This window comes from Equus quagga, chromosome 7 (assembly GCF_021613505.1).
Source record: "Equus quagga isolate Etosha38 chromosome 7, UCLA_HA_Equagga_1.0, whole genome shotgun sequence".
NCBI lineage: Eukaryota > Metazoa > Chordata > Mammalia > Perissodactyla > Equidae > Equus > Equus quagga.
In genome coordinates, this window is record NC_060273.1 from 20,310,357 (window position 1) to 20,337,018 (window position 26,662).

The window sequence follows — 26,662 nt, forward strand, 5'->3', positions numbered from 1 at the left end:
ATTCAGCACTTATTGACCAGCTACTCCGTGTGCTGGGCAGTGAAGACACAGAGATGGACAAGGAGGGACAATGGATGTGGGATCAGGGAGAGCGGCTTTATTCTAACCACCTTTGGGCAGGAACCGAAACTTGATTAGGACCGGCTCAGGGTCAGGAAGAGCAGGTAAGCACATCTGTTGCGTTAGCCTCAGGGACCTGAGAAAGACCGAGGCGGGAGTCCCCGTCCGGGAACTCTGCTCTGGAGACCTCACCAGTGCAGGCTGTGCAGGCTGATTAGCCAAGCGAGGGGGGCGGATCCAATTAAAGTGCCTTCTGCAGGAATTTAACAAGCAGGCGAGCGTTTACAGACATAGCTCCCCATTGGAGAACACGGCCTCATTTCTGAGCTTTGCAACGTTTGATGTTGGACGTTTGACTCAGTTCCAAGTTCCTAGCCAGCTCTGCAGAGGCCCACGGCCCAGGGAGCATCCTTTGAAGGAGCCAGGGCTGTCAATGGAGTTGTACTAATTAGGCAACGGAAGTGACCTCAAATATCTGTCCTCATTTGGCATTCAGTGTGTCTTTAATTTGCCGAAAAGAAAAATTCTCTCTGTAAAATTACATCGAGAAAGGAACTCGACTATTGCACACAAGGCACTTAGAGTGCCAGGCGGGTGCTCAATATCCTACAGGCACGATGCAGGCAGGCACTATGGCTTTGCTCCCCATTTTACAGACAGGGAAATGGAGGCTCAGGGAAACTAAACACTCACCCAATGGTCACACAGCAGGTAAGGGACAAAGTCTAGATTCCCATCACTGCCTTTATAGAGGTGGCTCTCAACCAGGGTGACGTTGTCCCTCAGGGGACACTTGACAATGTCTGGGGACATTTTTCGTTACCACAACTTGGGGCGGGGGATATTTCTGGCATCCAGTAAGTTAGGGCCGGAGACACTGCCGAACACCCCATAGGGCAGAGGACAGCCCCCACAGCACAGAATTATTACGCTCGAAATGTCAACTGTACAGAACCAAGATTGAGAAACCCTGACATCGTCAGAAAGAGCAGGTTTTAAATCTACTGGCCTGACATCAATTGTGTGACTCAGGGAAAGTCACTTGACTTCTCTGAGCGTCATTTATCATCATCTTTAAAGCAGAAATTGTGAAGAATATGACAGATAACATATATGAAAATAGCTCTCTCTTTATCTATGTATATTTTGTGTGCGTGTGCCTTTCTCTGGCTCTGGCCCCAGTGACATGCGCTACTGGAAGTTAAAGACCAGGGTAAGTCTGAACTGAATTGGTGAGTTCCACAATCCACAGCCATGGCAACCCCGGCCGTGCACCAAGAAATCCTTCAGCAGCAGGATGAAAATTACACAAGCTTCAGCATCAGAGGGGGTCTTAGAGATCAGCATTCGACCCATTTTGTAGATGGAGACACTGAGGCGCAGAAGGTGTATCACGGATATCTGCTTGTCTGCCTTTCCAGCGTACAGTTCCCCTTCCTCTGAGAACAGTGCCTTAACTTCCCTTGGGGAAACATCCTCCTCCCGTCGTGGTGACATGATTTGGTTGTGAGTGATCCCACCGCTGATTCCAGGATTAGACATGCGACACTGGCTTGGCCAATCAGAATACTACATCTCCCTGGCATTATCAATTGGCTCAAGGAGTGCATATGACCCACCTTTGGCCAATGAGAATTGATATGACCTCTTTTGTGGGAAAAGTGGGAAAGATGAGCTCCCTTTCTGATGAATACGTCAACTGTGAGCTGTGAGAATGGAGACCCTGTGGAGAAAGTCAGCCTGGAGTCAAGACAATTCACACTAAGCAGTGCCAAGAAGCAGAGAAAGAGGATATAAGAGATCTGGGCTTGAGCATATTGTTTGAACTTCTGGATACAGCCATACCTGAGGCCTGATCTTTTCATTTATGTGAGAGTCCAAGAAATCCTCTTTTTCTTAAATCAGTTGCAATTGAGTTTCTGTTTCTTGGAAACACAGGTAACACAGAGAAACAAAGGTAACACAGAGCAAAAGATCTTTGTCAAAATCAGAGCCTAAGCCAGATCTGGACCAGGTATCTTCGTCACTCCGTTGAGAGCACTTTTTCTCTTTTTATTGAAGTGTAAAATATACTGTATGTCTATATATCTATATTTATATAGGGACAGAGGGAAAGACAGTGTACACATTGCCAGTGTACAGCTCGATAAACATCTGCAAATTGAACACACTGTGTAGCCAGACCCCAGACCCCCTACCCCTGCTTCTAGGCACCACCCCTCCAAATGTAACCACTCTCCCCGTTTCTGACATTACAGGTTAGTTTTGCTGTTGGTTGGTTGGTTTTATTTTATTTTGTTCACAAATTTGCAGTCTGGGTGGGGTGGGGACAGCTTGCTCCGCCCTACTCAGTCTCAGTGGGGACAGCTCAGAGGCCAGGGGCTGGAATAAGCTGGGGAATTGCTCCCGCGGGTGTTGCCTGGTCTGGGAAGACTCAGACAATGGCTGGCACTCTTGCGACCTCTCTTTCTGTCTCTGTGTGGTCTCCCCAGCCCAGCACCTTCAGGGTAGCCAGACTCCATCCACAGCAGTTCATGGCTCAGAAGGTGTGTGGCCTGAGAGAGAGCGCCAGGCTGACCTGGAGCACGTGGTTGGCCGGCCTCGGGGCCTCGGAAGGCATGGCTTCCCTTCCAGCATAGTCGCAGGCCTGCCTGGTTTTAGGGAGGCAAACAGGTCTGCCCCTGTCCTGTCGGTGGAGAGGTGTTGACTCCACGGTGCGGGAAGGGGTCTCCTGACTGATCCTGAACTTTGTGTAAATGGAATCAGAGTGTGTTCCTTGTGGCTGCCTTCTTCAACACAATACTTTCTTCATAAGATTGCCTAAATCGGGTGTTTGGATTTCATTCAGTCCCATTTGTTACAAACTGAATGTTTGTACCCTCCAAATTCATATGTGGAAATCCTAACCCTCACTGCACAGGTGCCGGAGTCGGGGCCTTTGAGAGGAGATTAGATCATGAAGGTGGAGCCCTCATGAGTGGGATTATAAAAGGGACCCCAGAGAGCTCTCTAGCCCCTTTCTCCATGTAAGGATGCAGTGAGAAGACTTCCATCTGTGAACCAGGAAACAAGCACTCAGCAGACACCAAATCTGCTGGGTGCTTGATCTTGGACTTCCCAGCCTGTGTAACTGTGAGAAATAAATGTTTAAGTCGCCCGGGCTACGGCATTGTCTTAATGCAGTTAACTATGCTTCACGGCAATAGATTCCACTGTGTGACTGTGCTATGCATCCTCATCCACTGTACCGTGGTGGACGTTTGGGCCCTTTTCAGTTGAGCCATTACCAACAGTGCTACCCCGAAACATTCTTGTGCGTGTCTTGGTGCTCGTGTGTACCCATCTCTATGAACACGCCAGGTCCTGGGATGCGTGTGTGCTCCCCTTAGGAGAGCCTGACGGGTAGCTTTCTTCAGTGGTTGGTGTGCAAATGCACACTCCTTCCGGCAGTGTGGGAGAGTCCTGGTTGTCCAACGTCCTCACCAACACCTGTATTTTCTCTTTTTTCAGCCACTCTGGTGCGTGTAAACACTCTGGTGTTCTTTTAATTGTACCAATTCTACCAGACCTGAGACCATACTCCGCATTTTGTAGATATTCAAAAAAGTTTTCAGATAAAAGAATGATGGAATGGCTGTGACTTACGCACCCTGGCTTCCTGGCAGAACTGTCGCCATGAACAACTAGGGCCCAACTGCAGTCAAAGGCTGATGGATGCCCCCTGATTGCAGGAATATGGGGATGAATTTGTCAACACCTTTTTGGTCCCTGGTAATTACTTTTTGCCCCATGGCCCGCTATTCTTTTAAACTCAGCCCAGGAGACATCAACAGCCTCAGGGAAGAGTTTAGAGCAGAAAAAGCAGAAAAATGTGCTTTTGAAGTATCAAAAAAAATACTGGCAAGCCGTGTAGCTTTTGGAAGACTACAAGAGCTGAATAATCTTTTTTACCCCGAACCTCCATGAATGGTAGAAGATTCCAGAACTGAGGAAGACGGGATAAAGACGAAAGACCGGGTTGAGGGGTGTGGTCCGTAGCCCCCTTCCCAAAGACGTCCACGTCCTAACGCCTGGAGCCTGTGACTATGTCATTTGCCTTCCGTGGCCAAAGGGACTTTGCAGGCGTGATTAAGTTAAAGACCCTGAGACGGGGGATGATCCTGGATTAGCTGGGTGGGAAAGATGCAATCCCAAGGGTCCTTATAAGAGGGAGGCAGGAGGGCCAGAGTCGGAGAAGGTCATGTGACAGTGGAAGCAGGGGTCAGAGCCTGCGATTGCTGGCCTTGAAGACGGAGGGAGGAGCCGGGAGCCAGGGAGGAAGGCGGCCTCTAGAGGCTGGAAAGGCAAGGAAACAGACCCTCCCCTCAAGTCTTCAGGAGGGACGCACTGTCCACAGCTGGATCTGAGCCTGGGGAGAGCCATTTTGGACTTCTAAACTTCAGAACTGGAAGATAATAAATTGGTATTTCTTTCAGCCAGAAAATTTGTGCTAATTCGGGGGAGAAGTAAACAGGGCTCAGGGGAAAAGAAGGCAAAACGTGCAGGGTCCCCTGGAGAGGACGGGTTCAGCATCCTGTGCCACCCAACCACCTCACAAGGGAGGGCTGGCCAAGGCCAAGGGGCTGAGTAGGGCTGAGTGACTCTCCAGCTCCAGCGCCCTCTGGTGCGGCCTCCCTGAGAGCACTGGTTGGGCAGCACTCAGTGACCTGCTGAGCATCCAGAAGGCTTGGTGTCCATCTGCTCCATTGTTCAGTCCCTGCCTGGCTAAGCTCTGTCTGGAAAGTCATCTTTCCCTGACCTGCGGGGCACAGAGACCTCATCTCTGAGCTAGAGGAAGGTTGGCCCTGGGCATCTGCTGGGCTGAGGTTGGAAAGAACCCTCCACCCTGCTGTATGTATGTGGAGTAAAGAGGCCCAGCTCACTATGGTCCCCTTGCTGGGACAGTGGTAAGCCACCAACTCATTGCAACCAAGAGGCACTGGGACTCGAAGGAGCTGCAAGTAGGTGGCCTTGCAAAACTGTCAGCTGGCTTCCTCCATCATTTCAGCTCCTATTGAACATTCTCACCAACGAAACAATAATAGAAACAAACAAACAACAAAAGAAAAGGAGAAGCTGGGGTGGTCTCTGGAGTGTGTCTGGCCCCACGCCTTCATCGTATGGGTGAGGAACTGAGTCTTCCGGGGGTGGGGTCTCTCAGCGTGGGGCTGGACGGATGCAGACTGGAATCTGGCCCCCTAATTTCTGGTGGAGGGTTTTTTCCACTACACCATGCTGCCCAGAATCATATTTTAAACTCACACACTTATTTTGTTGCTCTTGTTATCAAACTACAAGCAATGTAATATGATTATAAATCTCAGAGGCATGGACTGGCGTTGCTCTCGAGCTTTGTTTTTGCATCTAACTGACTTTAGCAGGCCCACAGTATTTTAATATGTATTTCACCTTTATTTGATTTCATGGACAATTGGTTCTTTCACATAGCAAAAGAAAATAAAAAAGAGTATTTACCCCTTCTTCCCAGCATGCACATTTCCCAGGGAAAGGGAGTCCATTAGGGTGTGGGAGGCTGCCTTGGGGAGCCCACCTCCCCATTCCTAAGGATATTAAGATGCTTGTCACATGCTCTAGACACTCTCAGGGATGTGTCCCCAACAGCGAACGCTGAAATTTGGGCATTGTCGGGGCACCAGCAGGTCCCGGGCATCTGGCCTCTGCAGAGCAAGAGAAACCAAGCACTAGGGCCCAACAGATTCTTCTCGACAATATGGGAGAGTTGAAATCAACAGGAAATAGGTTTCTTGAAAAAGGTAGGAAGGGGATTTGAGAAGCAAAGCCATTCAGCATCATCGTTCTCTCCCGTGACCGGAGGTTAGAAATTTACCCCTGGGGACCATTCTCAGCATAGCAGAGGGGAGCTTCTCAGAGTAGCTGGAAGGATCCTTGCCTGAAAACTCAAGGAAAGCTCTTTGCCCACATGAATAGAATTTAAGCAGGAATAGCAATAATAACAACAAACACATCAGCTAACATTTATCAAACTCTTCCTAGGTTTCGGATGTTCTGCTAAGAATTCTCACGCATTATTTCACCTAATGTGCTGCTTAACCACCTTATAAGGCAGGTGCTGTTGTCACCCCTACGTTACACATGTAGGAAGTGAGGCTCGGAGGGGTGAAGACACAGCCCAGGTCACCAGCCTGTAGGTGGATGATCCGGGATTTAAGTCCGAGCAGTGTGGCTCCAAAGTGCATGATTTTGGCCGTGATTCTATACTCCATCTTTCTACAACTGGGTTAAGTTGGTTTGTTGTTTCCATTTTAAAGATGAGGAAACTGAGGCTCAGAATATTCAAGTGAGTGTCAGTAGAAGTAGGGCCCAACTCGGCCTGGGTTATTGCTGGCACCTCTGGGAAAGACACCTCATCTCTCCACGTGTGCTGCTAAGCTGGATGTAGGTTGGCCCAAGGTATTGGGCCATCTTATCTAGTCTGAAGGTTTAGCCATCTCCTAGGAAAGCACCGCCTTGGAATCAGCAATGCCTGAAGCCAGCTCTATTCCCATAAGCTGATGAAATCACTCTTTGGCTTAATTCAACTTGAGCTGGCAGGCTGCCTATATTCTGTTTGCCATCTGGATTCACAGACCTCTTGCCTCCCTCACTGCCCGGGGAGGCTGGCCTGAACGGACTTCATCACCAGCTCCCAAGGCTTCTGGCTGCCAGTAGGATTTGGCCAACAGGGCACACCGGCAGGAAATTGGAGGGAGGGAGGAGAGTGAGGCCAGATGTTTATTCCTGGCTCCCTGACCGCGACTCACTGAGGGTGGTCTGGATAACCTCAACCAGAGGTAACAGCCCCCACCCCCGGCCCCTCTCGCTCCTTCTCTCTCTCTCTGGGATCCGGTAACAGCTCCTCTCTCTTGCCACTTCAGGCCTACATGTAGTAATGGTGCCCCACGGTTCCTATTCCCTCGAGTGCTGTGCTAACCCTTGTGGTTTCCTTTATAGCTGCTTCATGCGTGTTTGTAAATAGTTCCTTTATTAATCTCTACTCATTTTACCCAAATTGAGTGTTCCATCTGCTTCTAGCTGAGAACCTGACTGATGCAGATGGTTTTCTGTCACTTACAACCAATAATCCCAATTATTACAGGATATAAAATATTTCAAGTACCTACTTGATGGCAAGCATTGTGTTAGGTCCCTCACGTACATGCTCCCATTCACTTCTCACAGTCACCTCCTTAGCTCGTCCCACAGGCCCTCATGAAATGGCTCCATTCACCTCTCTGGCCCAGTGTTTTCTATGCCTGCCAACACTGAATTCCTTTTTGGCCTCTTTTCATAGGTGGTTCCTTTTACACATACACTCCCATCTCTACCCACCCTGCCTTTCCTGATGCACTCCTAGTCCTTCCTTAAGGCACTTCTCAAAAGCCACCTCCTTTTTGAAGCCCACCTTGCTATGTAACTGCCTCAAGCAAAGGATGTCTTCCCCTCTCAGTTGCGTCACGTTGGTCATCCTTCAACCAGAGAGCTTAGGGAATTGTAAAACAATTTTCTGCTAAAGAAATGATCAGTCCCACAGGAATGGGAGCAACTGGAGGAAAGGGAATGCATCTGGTCCTTCTTGCTCTTCCTCATGCTTAACCAACTGCCTGGCACGCGGCAGCTACTTGGCAGTAGGATTTGAGGCAGGCGGGCAATCAGGAAGGAGGGAGCGAAGAAGGGAGGGAGGGGAGGAGGAAGGCTCTTGGGTTGTGGATGTTAATACTAAGTTACAGCGTAATTTGTGCAAGGAAGTTGTCGGGGTTCTGGAAACAGAAACTTAATTGTAGGGAGTGGAGCCTATTTCCACCACCTCAACTGACTTTGCTTTTATGAGTGCCAATTCTGCATCAACATGCTATTCCAATAGACGCTGACCAGTTAGCGCTTGAGACTGTGTCCTCTCATGTCAACACACAGAGCCTGGCCCCAGCTGCGGGGAGCTGAGGCTCCCAAGGTCACCCACCGGAGATTCCCAACCCCAGCCCAGCAACACTGACCCCACCCTTCCCTTTGAGCCAACCAGGAGAGGCAAGTGGAAGAACGACTTTCTCCCAATACCCTTTCTCCATCCATCAGCCTTGCCACATGCAGAGGCCACTGCCTTCTCTCCACACCACTAAATGCCAAGCCATTGATTGACTGCAACACTCAATTTCAACCCAGCAGAAGACCTGGCAGGCCTTTGATCAATATTTTCCACAACAGACCACTTCCCTATGATAAATGCACCGGTAGAGAAGAGGAACAGATTAACCTTTCAACACGAGTGGCAGGCAGCAACTAGGAAAAGATGGCTCAATTCTTTTGGGAAAAGAGGATGGGGCCCATTTCCCAAGCTCCCTGCGACCATATTTCAGCCACAGAGAACCAAGAATGAGAAGAAGGCTCATTCTTAAAGAGGATCGGAAATTTCTGCCCCCAAAGCAAACCAGGCTGCTCGTCTTCTCCGCCACCCCTTCCTGTGCTTTGCTCAAAGGAAGTAAGCAGGAAGCACAGGTAACAGAGAAAGCAGGAAAGATTATATATATATATACTCAGGGCAGCTGATGGATGGGGACTGGAAGGAGGGGTGGTCCAGAACGTGTGTGCAAAGGGGAGATGAAAGTCTCCGAGAAGAGTTTATCTCCCCATAAATCCTTCTCGCTGACAAACAGCGCAGGAACAAGGTAATTCGCACGGCGATGGAGCCGATTGCATCAGAGATTTCACAGCCCACAGGCAGCGGGAGGGGAACCTGGGAAACAACAGAAAAGATGCCCAGTGATGAAGGGCCTGTACCAGGAGCTCAGGGGGACAGGAGGCCCGGAGCCAGCGGCCCAAGGCAGGCGAGGCACTCCGGTGAGACCCAGGCGTGGCACATGGAAATTACAGAGGGCGCGTTCATTCACTGGTTCATTTAAAAATACTTTGTTTGGTGCTCAGTCGTACAAGGCACTGTGGGAAGGGAGGAAACATAGTAAGATTTTGACTCTTTCTTTTCGGTTGCTTAAATAATCATACCAGCCACAGCGACAGACAACAGTGAAGCATCTCCCACAGCCTGAGTACTCAGCTTCTACACATTATGTCATGCTGTTCCCATAAGTCCTTATCCTCCTTTTACTGCTGAGGAAACCAACGCTTAGAGACATTCATTAACTTCCCTGAGAACACACAGCTAGGACCTGACCGGGCTGGAAGTCAGCCCCAGACAGTGTTGCTTTTGTTTTTGTTTTTAACCACTAGCGAATATAATTTCTCATTGGTTAGTGTTGTTTGAAGGGAAGCATAAAGTGCCAGGGGTGGAGGCTGCTTTACATAGGAGAGAGGTCACATTTGGCTCAGAAGAGTAAGGAAAGCTTCCTGGAGGAGGTGACGGCTCAGTTTGGTCTGGAAGGACGGGTTGGATGAACAGGTGGTGATGGAGGTTACCATCCAGCAAGCGTGTGAATATCACGGGAAATGTCACCGCCACTCTGACCTCCTCCAGGAGCCTGGGTGTGGTGGTGAATTTTGTGAGTCAACTTGACTAGGCCAAGGGGTACCCAGATTAAACATTATCTCTGAGTGTGTCTGTGAGGGTGTTTCTGGATGAGATTAACACTTAAACTGGTGGACTCAGTAAAGTAGATTGACCCCCCTCCCCGTGTGTGTGGCATCGTCCAATTCCTTGAGGCCAGAAGAGGACCCAAGGTGGAGGAAGGAGGGCTCCCCCCGTTTGGTTCCTGCCTGTCACCTGAGCTGGGAGATCGGGCTTCTCCTGCCCTCAGACTCCGATTTACCCCACCAGCATCCCTGGTTCTCAGGCCTCCAGATTTGACCTGGAAACACCACCAGCTTTCCTGGGTCTCCAGCTTACAGATGGCAAATCACGGGACTTCTCAGCCTCCATAGTCACGTGAGCCAACTTCCTATAGATCGGTTCTCCTTCTCTGGAGAACCCCGACTAATACACTGGGTGTGGTAGGGTGGGAGGTGGCTTCTAACATGGCTTCCAATGGCCCTTGCCTGTGGAATCCCCCTGTTGAGTGCAGGTGTACCTAGGAACTTGCTTCTAGTGAATAGAATACTGCAAAAATGATGGCCTGTCACTTCTAAGATCAGGAAGTCACAAGACTGTGACTTCCATCTTCCTTGTATTCACTCTCTCTGGTTCTTCTTGGCTTCATTTGATGAGTCAACCTGACATGTTGTGAGCTGTCCTATAGAGACACCCACTTAGCAAGGATCTGAGGGCGGCCTGTAGCTGACAGGCCACGAGGAGCGGAAGGCCTCATTCCAAAAGCTCTTGAGGAACTGAATCCTGCCAACAACCTCGCTAGTGAGCCTGGAAGAGGATCCTTCACCAACTGAGCCTTAAGATGACTGCAGCCCTGGCCACACTTTGATAACAGTCTTGTAAGAATCCCAGAGTCGGAAGCCCTAGCCAAGTGTTACCCACAGAAACTGGGAGACAGTATATGATGCTGTTTTACACCCACTAAGTTTTGGAGTGATTTGTTACACAGCAACAGGTAACTGATACACTGGGCTGCAAAAACTATCCACCCATTTTCATCATCCTTAAAATCAATGCAATACCCTTGTTATCTTTTCACCCCCTAGCTTTCTCTCCATATTCCACTGACTCTCAATTCCTAGTCAAACTCAAGCCCACAGGGTCACCATTATACACATTTCTGTGTTCACAGGGAGGCATACGTGACCTGAATGGACAGGTAACGCTACACTGTGTGCTCTTTGACACTAAGTCAGGCTCCTCCACTAGCTGGTGGACTGGGAAGGTAATGGACATAAGGAGTGAGTATGTCTTAGGGTTAAGGTGAGATCCCATTGAAATTAAGGGAGCATTGAGGCAGATGCCTAGACACTGTCCCAAACCACAAACACCTCTCCCATGAGAGCCCCAAGGGAACTGTTTACACAAAAGTGAAAGAAAAATAAGAAATCCAAGTACAACTTCAGTGTAAATTGGACATGAACATGACAAGCCAGAGTGGACCATGTGGATAAACCAGCTGGAGCATGTAGTTTAGGTCTGTCATCTTTAGGGTCCTCCTCTCCCCCTCAGCCTAGGCCCATCCCCAAATGATGCGACCAACTGGCGATCTATATGAGATGATAGACCTAAGGGGTGAGAGTACACACATGCAGAAAAACAGAGAGAGAGCTGGGCAGACCTTCTGCCGTGTAAGATGACATCTTTGCCCTACATTCAATGAGAAACAGATGGAGAAACATGCGTGGGAGATTCGCATGGGCTACCTTTTATCCCACAGTGGCCCACCCGAGAACAAACGTGGCCCCACCACTGGCCTGGAGTAGGGCCCCATCAGATTAGAAATATCTCCTTCCGAGAGATGGGCAAGACTGGGTGAAGAGTAAACTCGAGTGCAAAGAGAAAAAGAGGCTGCCTGTGTTACACTTCTATCACTGTAACAAATTACCAAAAATTTAGTGGCTTAAAAAACCAGGAACTTATAAATTACGGCTTTGAAAGGCAGAAGTCCAACACAGCCCCAATGGGATAAAATCACAGTGTCAGCAGGGCTATGATCCCTCTAGAGGCTTCAGGGGAGAACCCCTTTCCCTGCCTTTCCCAGCTTCTAGAGGCCACCCACATTCCTTGGCTTGTGGCCCCTTCCTCCATCTTCAAAGTCAGCAGCCTCAGGCCAAGTCCTTCTCATACTGCCATCTCCCTGGTTCTCTATCTTCTGCATCCCTCTTCGACTTACAAGGACCATTGTAATGACATTGGGTCCTCCAGATATTCCAGGGTAATCTCCCCTCTCAAGGTCAGCTGATTACTATCTTAATTCCATTTTAACTTAATCCCCCTTTGTGTTTAACTTAACATATTCACAGGTCCAAGGATTAGGACAAGGGCATCCTTGGGGGACCATCATTCTACCTATCACATTACCCAACCCACAAAATGGCCACTTAGCACCTCTGCCCCCACCATTCTCTGGGGCAACGATAGGGACAGCAGAGGGTCAGGGAAGTTTTCTGGGTGTCTAGGTTAGTGACTGACTTGCCAAAGTGAAAGAAACTGATTCACTGGAGAGCAAGACCTGGACCAAGAACGGAACTCAGAGCAAACTTCTTAAAATCCCTAAGCCAATATTTATTGTTTCCTGTACAAAGTGGGGACAGTGACTAACCCCACAGAATGGGTGTGAGATTCAACTGAAAGAAAAATATTTAGGAATAAGTTATGAATCCCAGAGCAAGCTTTCCCTCCAGACTTTCCTCACCACCATCTTGCCTATTTTAAGCTCTCTGCACAACATCACTACATTTTCCAGCCATTCTTTTTCATAAGATGCTGGAAGCAAAATAATCACTTCTGTCTTTAGTTCCAGAACATTCATTGCCTTGTGTACTCTCTGCAATTTTCCAAATCACAAGCTAATTAAATACTCCGGCAAAGGGCTAAAAGTAGATTAAACATTGATGTGGGCATCTATCGATTGGTGCATTTCCCTGACTCTTGGTGCAATGTATCAATAACATTAAGTAATCTCTTAATAAAATTTCCTCCTTTTGATACCTCTCCCCCTCCTTGTTCACTTTTTTCTGAAAATGTGATTTCATAGGAAATAACCATTCTTTCTAAATGGCTATCAATAAATGCCAAATAGGAGAAGGACAGAGTGAGGCAGAGACCTTTGCTGCACAGTTTTGTGGCTGTTTGATTGCATTATAGTTGAAATAAATGCAGACAAACTAACCTAGACAGAACTAATTCAGGATGCGTGGATGTCTGTGGGTTATATTTTTTGTTTTATTTTGAACAAGGCCTGCCTGTTCAGTTCAGCAAGAATTCAAAAACATTTACTCAAAGCCTAAGTGTGATAGCTAACATTTATTGAGCAGGACTCCATGTCAGGCACTGTGCTAAGCCGTGTTGGCAGCCACTGTCTCATACAGTCCTTCCAACAATCCTAAGAAAGGGGTCCCAGCGTAATGCTATATTATAAAGAAGAAGTGGAGACGTGGAGAAATGAAGAAACATGCTCTTGGTTACACAGATAGTAATTGGTAGCAGCAAGATTTTAATCCAGGTAGGGCTGTTTCTGGAGTTGTGTTTCTAACCATAAAGCTGTGTGCTTCCTGCCAGATCCTGTGCTGGGAGTCGAAGATGCAAGCACGAATAGCGGGAGGTCCTTGCCCCAGGAAAAGCTGAAGCCATCTTAGGATGACAGTGATATTTGGGCTTCAAAAAATTTGTTTTTTGAATGAGTTACATGGTCTCAAATTTTACAAATACAAAAGGATATACAGTGAAGGGTCAGACTCCCTTTCATTCTCTTTCCAGAGTTCCTACTTATTTACCTTCCCAATAAATGGTAGTAAACTCTTCGCTTTGTTCCTTCTAAAAACAATAAACTCTTTCACAGCACATAGAATATGTAAACAAGATTGACGGTGGGTGTGGAATGCCCTATCTTCGCTGTGGTCTATGATGCTGAGCAGAGAAAGGCCAAGTTGAAAGCCAGCAGCTGAATGGTCAGGCCAAAAGAACACAGAGAAAGCATCAAATCCAAGCCAAAAGGAATAGAAGATGAGGTTTATTAGTCAGGGTAGACAACTGCTGTAACAAGCAATTCCCAAATCTTAGCAGCTAAACATGATAAGTTTATTTCTCCCATCACACGTGAGTAGGCACAGGGATCTGCTCCACACAGTCATTCAGGGACCCAGGTCTCTTCCATATTGTAGCTCGTTCTTCCTCTAGACCCTTGGATTCCTCCACCTTCTGGAGCATGTGGTTTCCCCAGAGTACGGGTGACGGGATGGAAAGACTTAATGGGCAGGTCAGAGCGTGGGGTGCATCACTGCTGCCCACGTTCTCTGGAACAGGTTGTAGTCTCATGACCCTAACTAACTGCGAAGAAGGCTAGAAGGTGGAATCTAGCTGTGTGCCCAGGAGGAGAGGACAACAGGGTCAACACAGAACCAGCTCTGGGGCTCCACGGATCCCGCTTAGGGCCAAATCCTGTGAGTGCAAACGGGAGATGACAAGTCTGCATGCACAGACTCACTCAGTGAGGCCGCAGCAGTACAGCAACACGCGCCCCAGCCAACCCCGTGTGGGAAGAGACTGAGACGTGCGCAATCCAAGGGATTCTCCCCAGGATAACTTCTATTTCACTGCTACTTCTCTGAGCCCAAAATGTCACAACGACGGACACTTCTTAAATGGACACAGCTCCCTGGTGTCTGGATTTAGGGCACACATGAAATCAAGCTGTTCCTAAAAGTTAGGGAAGTTTTTTGTGCATTTACAATAAGGCAATGCCATAGCGTAGCTAGATAGATAATGATAGTAATGTTTATTGACATAAAGTTTATATATACGTTATATGTAATGGTATACACAATATGCATTATGTGTAATAAATGATATGTTATATATAATATGTTCTGATCAGATCATTAAAACATCCAGAAGGTCTGAGAGGATAATACTGCATGGTGGACATGACTTGGACTCTCAACACAGACAAGGATGGGTTCACCACTTGGTTTCTCTGCTTACTAGCTGTGCTACCTTGGGCAAGTTTCTTGCCTTCTCTGTGTGCTCATGCCCTGTAGACTAGCTTAACAGCCTCTTATGAGCCAATGATACAGATTTTCACTGTTTCCATTCCTGGCCCTGCACAGCCCCTCCTCCACACAGCAGCTGCAGTGGCATTTTTAAATGCGAATCTGAGCATGTCGTCTCCCAGGTCGGCACCTTGCCTGGTGCTCTCTTATGTTCATACCTCGCTGGTGAACAATGGTACAAGCGCTTTGCAAAACAGTTTGGTAATTTCTTACAAATTAAACCCCCACTTACCATATGGCCCAGCAATTCCACTCCTAGGTGCTTACCCAAAAGAAATGAGGACATATGTTCATTGAAAGACCTATAAGTGCGTGTTCATAGCAGAATTATTCATAATAGCCCAAAGCTAGAAACAACCCAAATATCTGTCAACAGATGAATAGAAACACAAGTTACGGTATATCCATATAATGAAATACTCCTTAGCAATAAAAGCAAATCACTGATATATACAGCATGGGTGAATCTCAGAAACATCATGCTGAGTGAAAGAAGCCTGATCCAAAGGCTGCGTACTTTATCCTTCCTTATCTGAAGTTCTAGAAAATGGAGTCTAATCTATGGCGACAGAAGGCAGACCCGCGGTTGCCTGCAGTCGGGGGAGGATTGACCGCACGTGGCAGGAGGGAGCTTTTCGGGGTGGTGGAAATAGTCTCTATCTGACTTGGGAGATAGTTACAGAGGTGTGTGCATCTGTCAAGACTCATTGGACTGCGTGCTTGAAAGGCAGCATTTGATTTATGCAAATTATGCCTCAATAAAGTTGACTTTGAGATATTTTTAAAAATGTCCTCATACGGTTTTTCATCTCATTGAAAATAAGTTCCGAAGATTTTACTCCAGCCCCGAGGCTCAGAATCTCATTCCTCTCCTGCCCCCATGCCTCTCCCCATGCCCAGTCACACTGCCTCCCGGCAGCCCTCGTGCTCGTGCCTCAGTGCCCTTGCATGTGGATCCCCCCCCCCTCACGTGGACAGCTCGTTCCCTAGGTGTCTTGCCGGCTCCTGTCTTTGCTTCACCCTTCCTGTCTTCTGCTCAAGTCGCCTCGTCAGAGAGCCCTTCCCTGATCCTCCCTTCCCCTGGGCCACAGTATCTTTGCTCTGTCTTATCTTCCCTCACGCAGCTTATCGCTACCTGGACTTGTGTCCTCATTAATTCGGTGTCTGTTTGCTGCAACTAGAATGGAAGTCTTGGGAGGGCAGAAACTCTGCTTCTTCATCTCTATAACCTCAGCATCTATTATAGTGCCTGGTACCTCATGGATTATCAACAAACACATGCGTAATTTATAAGAATATATGTGTGTACATATACACACATATACGCATATATACAATATTATGTAAAGCACTGACTGCTATGAAGAAAAATAAAACATAGTGATCTGTGTGTGTAAGGGGGATATTTTGGATGGCGTATTCAATAAAAACATCTCTGACTTTTAAACAAAGACGTAAACATAACATGGGAGTGAATCATGCAGTTATCTGGATGAGAGCACTCTGGGCAGACGGAACAACAAGTGCAAAGGCCCTGAGGTTGGTACTCGAGGTGTTCAGTAACGACAGTGAGGTCAGTCTGGCTGAAACAAAACAAGATGCACCCTCACACCCCAGCCCCTGCTAATATTCCCTGTCACTGCACCTGGTTCTTTTCATTGTCACACTTTCATACTTAGAAATTGTGGATTTAGTTAATTGCATGCATTGCCTGTCTCTTCCACCAGACTGTGAGTTCCACAAATGAAGACCACATTCGCTTTGTTGAAGAGGATATATCTGCACCACACAGTCCTGGGATGTGGTAGGTGCTTGCTCATGCACGTACTGAAAGTGTGAATTGTTTAACAAAGGAGTGAGAGGCGGAGGAGAGAGGGGCCTCAAGCCGGCCCTGGACAAGGACTCTTAGCTTCAAGCTTCCAAAGTGGAACACTGGTGACATGCTGGAGGCAGGGCCACCTGGAAATCCTGTCCAAAAGGAAGGTAGGAATCAAGGAAACTCCTAGTTTGAGTCAGATGGTAAACAAAATCACTTCCCACCCACGGCTTCTGTGGACACAGTAGGTTCAGATCCAACTCATCTAATTTGGTTACTTTGGAGATGTTTAAACGAAAGTATCGATCCTGATGCATTTTTCAGGGAGACGAACATACCACCCGACTCTGACACCTGTCTTCTTAGCACTAGACCTTTCTTACCTGAAGAATCGCTTTTCCTGATGGCCAAAAAGTAACAATATTGAAATCAGACACACAGAGACACAGACACACACACACACACACAAACACACACAGGACACCCATAGTAGACAGCATAAAAGGTAGTCACTCGATAGTTTGTTGTATTCGATTCTAGTCTTTTGGTCTAGGAAAATGCGTCATGTCTTAAACAATATAAACATCATGCTATAAATGATATTTTGTGACTAATTTAAATATAGCAACTCACCTTAATGATTCCTCTCATCATTGAGTAGTCTAAACTCACATTTTAATGGCTTCTTCATGGAGGTGCTCTAAGTTTATCTGAGTAACGTCCTGGTATTAATCATTTAAATTTATTGCTATTGTGCTTACACATTGCTGCCAGGGAGATCTCAGCGCATCTCCTTCCTCACCATCTGTGAATTTCCCACCTGAGGATACATTCTGAGTGGTTTTCTGGGAGTGGGGGGAGGCGGCACACACATTTTGGATCCTGCAGAAGTGCTAGACCCTTTTTTCCACCAAGAATACCTACGTTTCTCTTTTACCCCAACTTTTCCCAAATGTGTTACCATTTTACTTTTTAATTACTTATGCCAGAACCAGTCATTAAGTAGTTCATCCTTTGCTGGCTAACCAACATTGTAATTTTTATCAACAGGATGCATGAATGAGAAAAGGGATCAGAAGGATCAATGACAAAGTAGCAAAAAGCTCCCAGCCCCTCCTCGGCATCCCAAGGTCGATGACCCATGGATGCCCTCTGAAATTGTCAAGCTTGTGTTTCTTCTGAGGATTACCTCCATAACATGGTGTGAAACCGACACTTACATTTATTAATATGCCATATTTAGAAAACACTTATTGTCTCCTTGATAGTAAATGTTACACTTTAGCTCACTTACACTACATCATCTTCTGCTTCTCCCCGCTCCCTATGTTTAATATTTATATTATTCATGCGGTTCTTCTATTGGTTACTCTTTGTGAGCTTTTTGCTGTGAAATGATTCCAAATAACAGAAAAGTTGTAGAATATTTTTTTTAAACATCTCTGAATACTCTTCACCCAGATTCCACAATATTCTCATTGTCTGTAAATATATAAATATAAACATATATAGATAAGGACATATATTGGTATTATTTACTATTAGTTTATGAACTGTTTGAAAAAAGTTGCAGACAAGACATCCATTACTTCTGCTTTATATTGAATATTTGTGCTCCCCCAAGTTTCTATGTTGAAATCCTAACCCCTAAAAAGATAGTACTAGGAGGTGGGGCATATGGGAGATGATGAGGTCGTGAGGGTGGAGCCCTCATGAACAGGATTAGTGCCCTTCTAGCAGAGACCTCAGAGACCTCCTTTGTCCCGGAGAGTCTGCAATTCAGAAGAGGGTCCTCACCAGAACCCGGCCCTGCTGGCACCCTGATCTTGAACTCCCAGCCTCAATGACTGTGAGCAATAAATTTCTGCTGTTTATAAGCCTCCCAGCCTATGGCACTTTGTTATAGCAGCCTGAACACACAAAGACAACTTCTTTTTATTTTTTGAAAGATTGGCACCTGAGCTAACATCTGTTGCCAATCTTCTTTTTGTTTTCTTCTTCTTCTCCTGAAACTCTCCAGTACGTAGTTGTATATTCTAGTTACAGGTCCTTCTGGTTGTGCTATGTGGGACGCCACCTCAGCATAGCCTGATGAGTGGTGCTAGGTCCGTGCCCAGGATCCAAACAGAAGAAACCCTGGGACACCGAAGTGGAGCACATGAACTTAACAACTCAGCCACCGGGCCAACCCCCAAAGACAACTTCTAAATACTTCAACATATATTTCCTGAAAATCAGGACATTTTCTTATATAACTGCAGCACAATTACCAAAATCAAGAAATTACACTGATATGACACAATTATCTAATCTACAGATCTCATTCAAATTTTGCCAGTCTCCCACTAATGTCCTTTACGGCACAACCAAGGATAATTGGCTGCCTTTTTAAAATAATAAATATAGATCTCCATCTCTTGTTTCCATTGCTTTATTCAGATCAACTTTTAGGTCCTTTAGTAAATGTAGTGGTTTTCTTCTTGAAGGGCCTGTGCAATGCTAGTAAAGTATATTCCTAGGTATTTTAATTTGTTTTTCCTGCTATTATTGGGAATAGTGTCTATTAATCTTTTATATTGCACCTTACTGAACTCTTATATTGGTTCAAAACATGTTGTACCCAATTTTCTAAGTAGACAGCCATATTACCTGCAAATAATGACAATTGCTTCTCTTCCCTTCTGAAATTTTAACTCATTTCTTTATCTTGTCCTTCTGCATGGGCCACAAAATTCAAAACACGAACAGTTCCAATTAACTTTCTAAGCTTTTTATTTGGAATAATTAGAGATTGACAGGAAGTTGCAAAGAAATATACCGGGAGGCCCCATGAGACTTCAATCTACCTCCCTTGTGTTGCCATCTTTCGTAAATGTAGGATAATATTAAAATCAGGAAACTGTTGTCAGTACGATCCACAGAATTATTCAGATTTCACCATGTATGCATTTACCTGTGTGTGTGTGTAGTTCTAAGCAATTCTATCTTCTGTGTAGCTTCCTATCACTAATGCTACAATCCATTTGCTTCTTTAAATGAGTAAAAGGAAACATAAATTAAGTGTGAAACTCTTTCAGAGACATAGTAAACATTTTATGGAAGTGTCCAACCTGCCCCAGAAATTTAGTCTTGAGTCAAATACATGCAGCGTTTTCGATAGGTAAATTCTGCCCAGATTCATGCTCCAGAAACTCATCCAGCCACAGACTAAGACAAGAAAATAAAATAACACAGTCTTCCCAGTCATATAGGTTAGCATTTACACTTGGATCAGTTTTACTGAGTGAGGCTTAAAGAAAGTGAAACAAGCCTAAGGCCTTGGGACTCTCCTCTCCTGAACCGTGGGAGATGAATCTTACGTCCGCTTCCAGCCGTGGGCTTCTGATTCTACTTCTCAGGCTTGTCCTTCCTTCTCCCGCCTTTTCCATCTCAATCCTTCACTGCTGTGAGGCTTCACCTGCAAAATCCTCTAAGCTGAATCTAAGCGTGCCTTTAATTCTAACTGCCAGTTTCCAGAAAACACAGGGACATGGGAACAAGTCAAAGACCTCCACAAGGAAATACACAGACGCAGCCAAAATGTGGAGTGTTCTACAGGATAATAGGGGACAGGCTGTTCCAGATTAAAAGGAAAATAAAACCCACATGGGACCTGTCAGAGCTAAGAAGAACTGAAGGAGACATGGGGACGAAATGTAGAGTGGTGCCCTGGATAAGACTGTGGGACAGAAAAAAGACATTACGTAAAAACTAAGAATACCTGAATAAACCAAAGACTTTAGTTAATAATAATGTATCGGTACAGGTTTGGTAATTGTGACAAAAGTACCATACTAATTCAAGATGTTAATAATAGAGGAGAGTGGATGTGGGGTATATGAGAGCTCTCTCTACTATCTTCCCAATTTTTCTGCAAATCTAAAACTATCCTACAATTTCCAAAAGCATTAACAAACAAATGAGGATGATGGGGAAAATTTCAATAGGAACTGGATATTAAATAATATTAGAGGATAATTATTAGCTGCCTTAAGTAGGGTAATTGTGTTGCATTTTGAAGATAAGGCCTTTACTTTGGGCAATGCATGCTGTAAGTATTTAAAGGGAAAAGTGGCTTGGCGTCTGAGCTTTAAAAAGATTCAGCTCACTTCTTGCAGAATGATTGCCAAGGGTTGTTCAACTTTTTAGGTGAGAAGCTGTTGGAAACTTTGTGATGGATAGATTATATAATTTAACACTGGAATCTACTTAACATTATCAAGAGACAACCAGACATTATGTTCCTCCGGATGGAACTTCACCAAGGCTCCTTATGAAACAGTTTTGCCAGAAATCAAAGTTGAATCTGATCAAGGCTTGAGAGTGAGCTCCCAGCTTGCAGGAGATAAAAGGGAAGGAAGAGCATGTTCAATGGCACCACAGAGCTGACAATGCAAAATCCAAAATGTGGGAAATTGTACAAGAGAAATGACCCAGATATTGTCAACAAAGAAACTACACTGTTGAAAGCAAAACAAAACAAAAAATCGTGAAGAGGAAGCCCAGAGACTTCAACAATCATCAGGCAAATGCACTGCAGGGAGTTTGTTTGAATCTGAATTCAAAGACAGCAACTGTAAGAACAGAGATGAGAGCGAGGGAGAGAGGGGACGACGGAAGGCAGGAATCAAGTAATTTCCACACTGATGAGGTCTTCGGTCATATTCAGAAAGTGTTCATTATTTCAGGTGAGATAGTGACACTGGGATTATATGTTTTAAACAGTTTTACCTTTCAGAGATCCAGACTGAACTATTTACAGATGAAATTATATCGTGTCTGGGACTTGCTTCGGAACAATCCAGAGTTGGGGTGGGAGAGGCAAGGAGAGCTGGAGGAACAGATGAAATGAGGTTGTCCACAAACTGAGAATGCTGGAGCTGGTGGGATCCATCGTGTCAGGCTCTGCTTTCAGATGGAGTCGATACTTTACAAAATAAAATCCTTAAGTAACGGCTCAGCAATAGAAAGAGGAGGCCAGAAAAAAAAAGGCCAAAGGTTAAAAAGCTGCTGAATCCAGTTGCAGGTATATAGTGTTCAATGTCCTATCCCTTCTAATTGCGTATTTGATCATTTTCATAATAAAGGATTAAAAATGAATGGCCGAGTGAGTGAGTAAATAGAAGAATAACACAAAATTCAGGAAAGCAGCAGCCTTGCAGGGAGAAGGGGAGAGATGCACACACGGAGCCAGCACAGTATGGAAAAACGCTGTTTCTTAAAAAGCTGGGGCACTCACAGAAGTTCATCTTAGTAACGTGCCGCATAAGCTGTGAACGCATGCTCTGTTCGTTATTCACTTTTATGGATGCTACCAAAAAATTGTAAAAATACTTTTCTCTTTCTTTCCTCCTTCCTTCCTTCCTTCCTAGCCTCCCTCCCTCCTTCCCTCTTTTCCTTCCTTCCTTCCTTCCTTCCTTCCTTCCTTCCTTCCCTCCTTCCTTCCTTTTTCTTCTTTCTTGATTAGACAGCGTTCAAGACAGTTTGTGATCCCCCCTGCAAGACTGTGCCTTGTCCCTGGGCCCCTGGGGAGTCTCCATGTGTGCATCCCGCCTTAAAGTAGAGCTGGTTTAGGGACGGGATGTGGGAGCTGACATCACACCTCTGCTTCTTTCCTGGAAGAAGGTGAAAGAGGGTTCCTGGTGGTGGGAGTCTAATCAGAACTAACCCAATAAGGAGTAAACATCACAGGCATCACCCTGGCAGGTTAGTGATCCCTTCCTCCCTCCTTGCCTTTCTTCTTCCCTTCCTTCCTCCCTTTCTCTTTTTCTCTTTTTTCTTTCACGATGACCTTCAATTCAAAAAACTCTTACTAGCTTTCCATCTTCCTGAGAGGAAGGTTTGACCCTTTTGAATTTTGAGAGTAATAAGAACAAAGATTTTTATGAATTGTGAAAATACCGTGAGAGCAGGCAGCCTCCCTCAGTGTGACAGGTGGGGAAGATGCGGCCGACAGGAGGCAGAGACAGGTCAGTGCGAGGAGGCAGAGGACAGACAGCCAGGACCCAGGACGGGCCTCCCAATTCAACAACATGAAGGAGGACTCACCAGAATGACATCATTTATTCCTGCTGTGTGACTTCTGACGAGTCAGTACCCCTCTCTGAGTGGCAATTTTCTCTCCCGTAAACTGGAGTAAACCAGGTACTGCCAACTACAAGGGACAGGCGGAGAAAGCAAAGGAGTGAAGTGGGTCGAGGGGTCCAGGTTAACCAGGGAACATGGACCTAATCTAACTGGGCAGCCCGGATGCTGCTCCATGCTGGACTGGAGGCCCAGTGGGGCCTGAGCCTTCATTTCTATCTGAGGAAAATAAAAGTCTGACATTTGAAAGGGAAATCTCCCTATTTTCAAATGCTGACAATTAATTCAATTTAAAGAGAAAACAACAACAAAAAGAAAAAAAATAAAACAGTATGCAGCTGTAAACTAAAATGATCTCTGAGATGAAGCTGGGATTCTGCTTGTAAACCACCCTTTCTCAATCTCTGTATTAGATAATAGAGAATATCTAAAGAATCTCCCCAGTTTTAACACTCTCTGTTAAAACAATTTGACTCAGGGGTTAAGAAGACGTGTTTTGGAGTCAGAAAGACCCGGGTTCAAACCTAAGGGTTTCCTCTTCCTGGCTGTGTGACCTTGGACAAGTTCCTTAACCTCTCTGAGCTTCTGTATCCTCTCTTGATATTACACACCTGCAAGGATGAAATGAGAAAATACACAAAATGCCGGGCACAGTGCCTCCCACAGAGTGTGTGCTCGGTAAATGACATTGTAACTCTTTGCCTTCAAGGAGATATGTCAGCCGCAGACTTTTACCTCCAGACGACCCTAAGCAAATAGATAATTAATTGAGTGAACTTCCTGTTGCGTGGGTTCCCCGGGAAGCACAGCAAGAGATTCCACTGTGGGCGCATCAGCCACGACACACATGATGCAGAAAGAGGTCAAGACAGCTACTGCCGCGACGTGCTGCTCCTGAGCTCATCGGCTGGACCACAGGGTCCGGGGACCTGGAGGATTTGAGGCCTGTGGGGAAAACATGGAACTGGTGCCTATGACTCAACTCGGAGCAAGTCCATATTTCATTTAAAAATATTTTTTTTACATATTTTTCCTTTAGGAGTAATTTTAGATTTACAGAATAGATTTAAAGATAGTACAGAAGATTCCCACGTACTCTCATCTGGTTTCCCCCGTTGTGACATCTTACACAGCCATGGTAAATTTGTCACAACTGACAAACCAACATCGGTACATTATTATGAACTAAATTCTAGATTCCATTTTGTGTGTGTGTGTGTGTGAGGAAGATTGGCCCTGAGCTAACATCTCTTTCCAATCTTTCTCTCTTTACTTGAGGAAGATTGGCCCTGAGGTGACATCTGTGCCAATCTTCCTCTATTTTATATGTGGGATGCCACCACAGCATGGCTTGATGAGCGGTGTGTAGGTCTGTGCCAGGATCCGAACCAGTGAACCCCAGGCCACCAAAGTGGAACATGTGAGCTTAACCGCTATGCTACCAGCCAGCCTCTAGATTCCGTTTTAATGTCACCTGTTTTTCCACTCATAACCTCCTTCTGTTCCAGGATCCAGTCGGGTGCCATGTTGCATTTAGTCGTCCTGTCTCCCCAGTCTCCTCTGATCTGTCAGTTTCTCAGACGTCCCCTGCTTTTCATGACCTTGAAGCCCTGAGGCTCCCAGCCAGGCATCCTGGAGAATGTCCTCCGGTCTAGGTTGTCTGATGAATTTCTCACGCTCGGACTGGAGTGGGAAGTTTGGGGAGGAGGAGCACGGAGGTGAGGTGCCCTCCACATCACAGCAGCTCGGGGGTCCTGAGAGCCTCGTGGCAGGCCTGGTGGTGTGAGCCTCCACCACCTGGTGCAGGTGGTGTTCTCCAGCTTCCTCCACTGTCCCATTACAATTTTCTCCCTTTCCGTACTTTATTCTTTGGAATCAAGCCACTAAGTGAAGCCACCCTTGGTGGGGGGTGTGGGCCGATGAGGAAGATTAAGTTCTAGCTCCTGAAAGGGGAGTATCTACCTGCATTAATTGGGATTCTTCTGTGAGTAACAAACTTGCATCTCGTGTAAAACAGAACCTCCGTGAAAATGGAGGCCAGGCAGGCGGAGCGCTTGCCCGAGGTAACTCAATTTATACATAGCGAAGCCTGGGTTCAGGTCACCGTCTCTCTGACCCCAGTGCCCATCTTCTTTCCACTGCTCGGGTGCCAGACGCTACCAGCACTGCCCTCGCCCCTTCTTCTGCCTCAGTTTCCTCCTTGGGAAACCATGAATTGTCCATGAGGTCATCTTTGCCATCTCCTTCTGGTCTAAAATGGTTGGTTTCTGTCACCTGTGAAGCGAGTTAAATCACTGACACATAGAGCAGCCTGGTGGGTCTTTCTCAGAAGTGCCGTGTCCTTGTGGTCATCAAGCCTGTGTAAGGCCTGCGTCACACATGTTTCCAGGTACTGGTGAAATCCTCTGGGGACCACAGCCATCCCTGCCTCCATTGTCAGTGAGGTGCGAAATGCACTTACCAAGCTCCCTGAGCCCTGGAAAGGAAAATGCATGAGGAAGGACAGAAAACAGTGTTTTGGTGATTACCTGGAACTTCACGGAAACAGCAGTAATTTCCTAGACTCTGTCTTTCCAGCTGGGGCACAGTCACAACTCATTAATCCTCACAATACTCTCATTTTTGGATATTTCACTGATCAGGATCCTCTTTATTGCAAGGGTCAAAATTCCAGCCTAAGTTACCTCGAGCAAAAAATAGAAGCTATCATTCCATCTAACGGAAAAGTCTAGTTATGGTTGTTTCAGATGCGGCTGGATCCAGGAGCCTCAAAGACATTATCAGGAGTCTTCCTTCTTATTTTTAATCTTTACTCTTCTGTGTTGGCTTCAGTCTTGAGCAGGCTTTCCCTAATCTGACATGGTACCCTCCAGCTCTCTAGGCTTCTATCTTGTGGGCATAACAACTCTAATAGAAAAATAAATGCCTCTGTGCTGATAGTTCCAGCTAAAGTCTCCATCCCAATTCTGATTGTCCAAAATGTGGTCACAGACTGTATCAGTTACCTATTGCCACAAAAATATTGAGCAACAAACAATCACAAGGCCTTGGTGGCATATAAAAATATTCCTCATGCATCTGGGGTCACTTGGGGGTCAGCTGGTGGCTCTGCAGATCTCGGGTGGTCTCGCGCACATATCTGGAAGTTGATTGGCTACCAGTCGAGGCAACTGGCGTGGCCTGGCTCTGCTCCACAGGTCCCTCCTCCTCCCGCAGGCTAGCTTGGGTGTGTTCTCATGGTGACGGCAGAGGCGCAGGAGTAGCAACGGAAAGCACACCAGACCTCGCCAGCACAGTGACTCACCGTTGCTTCCACCACGTCCAATTGGTCAAAACACATCACAGCCAGCCCCGATGTCAGGGGTAGAGAAACAGACCCCGCCTTTTGGTGAGAGAAATGCAATGGCGTGCATGCAGGGAGGTTGAAGAACAGTGTCCCTGACCCGGTCCTTCTCACCCCGCTGGCCCACACTGGTCTGGGATGAGCCAGCCACGGGTCACGCGCCCGTCTCTGAGTTGGGATGTGACAATCCACTTCTTCCGAGAGGACAAGTCCATTGGGGCTATTTCCCCAGAGGAATATTGAGGTTCAAAAGAACAGAAATACACTACAATATCCCCAAACCCGCTTGACAGATGGGAAAAGAGACTCAGCCGAGACCTGTGACTTTGGGGGTCACAGCTGGAAGGTGGCCAAATTGCGTTTGGAGCGCAGACCTGTCTTCCCCCCAAGTCCGTTCATTTTACATCCCATCCCACTTCGTCCCGAGAACCGTCCCCTCCTTCACGTGCTTCGACATTTTTTTACTCCATTTAAGCATCCTAATAAACTGAACTTTCTTATTGCCTTCTGTGTATTATTTCATTTTGTCATTTTTCCTAATATTTTAGCTAAAGTTGGTGAACGCGTTATCAATTTTTGCCACTTTTAAAAAAGATACTCTTCAGCTGAATTTATTTCGACATGTTATCCCTCTCTAAAACTCTTTTGCTTTTAAGTGGGAACTGTGGAGTCTT

At 46.2% G+C, this 26,662-nt stretch overlaps 1 pseudogene; it reads left to right on the plus strand.

Moving 5' to 3' along the window:
• Positions 1-1,730: 1,730 nt before the first annotated feature.
• Positions 1,731-26,662, plus strand: part of LOC124242002 (histone H1.8-like) — a 174,321-nt pseudogene continuing 149,389 nt past the window's right edge.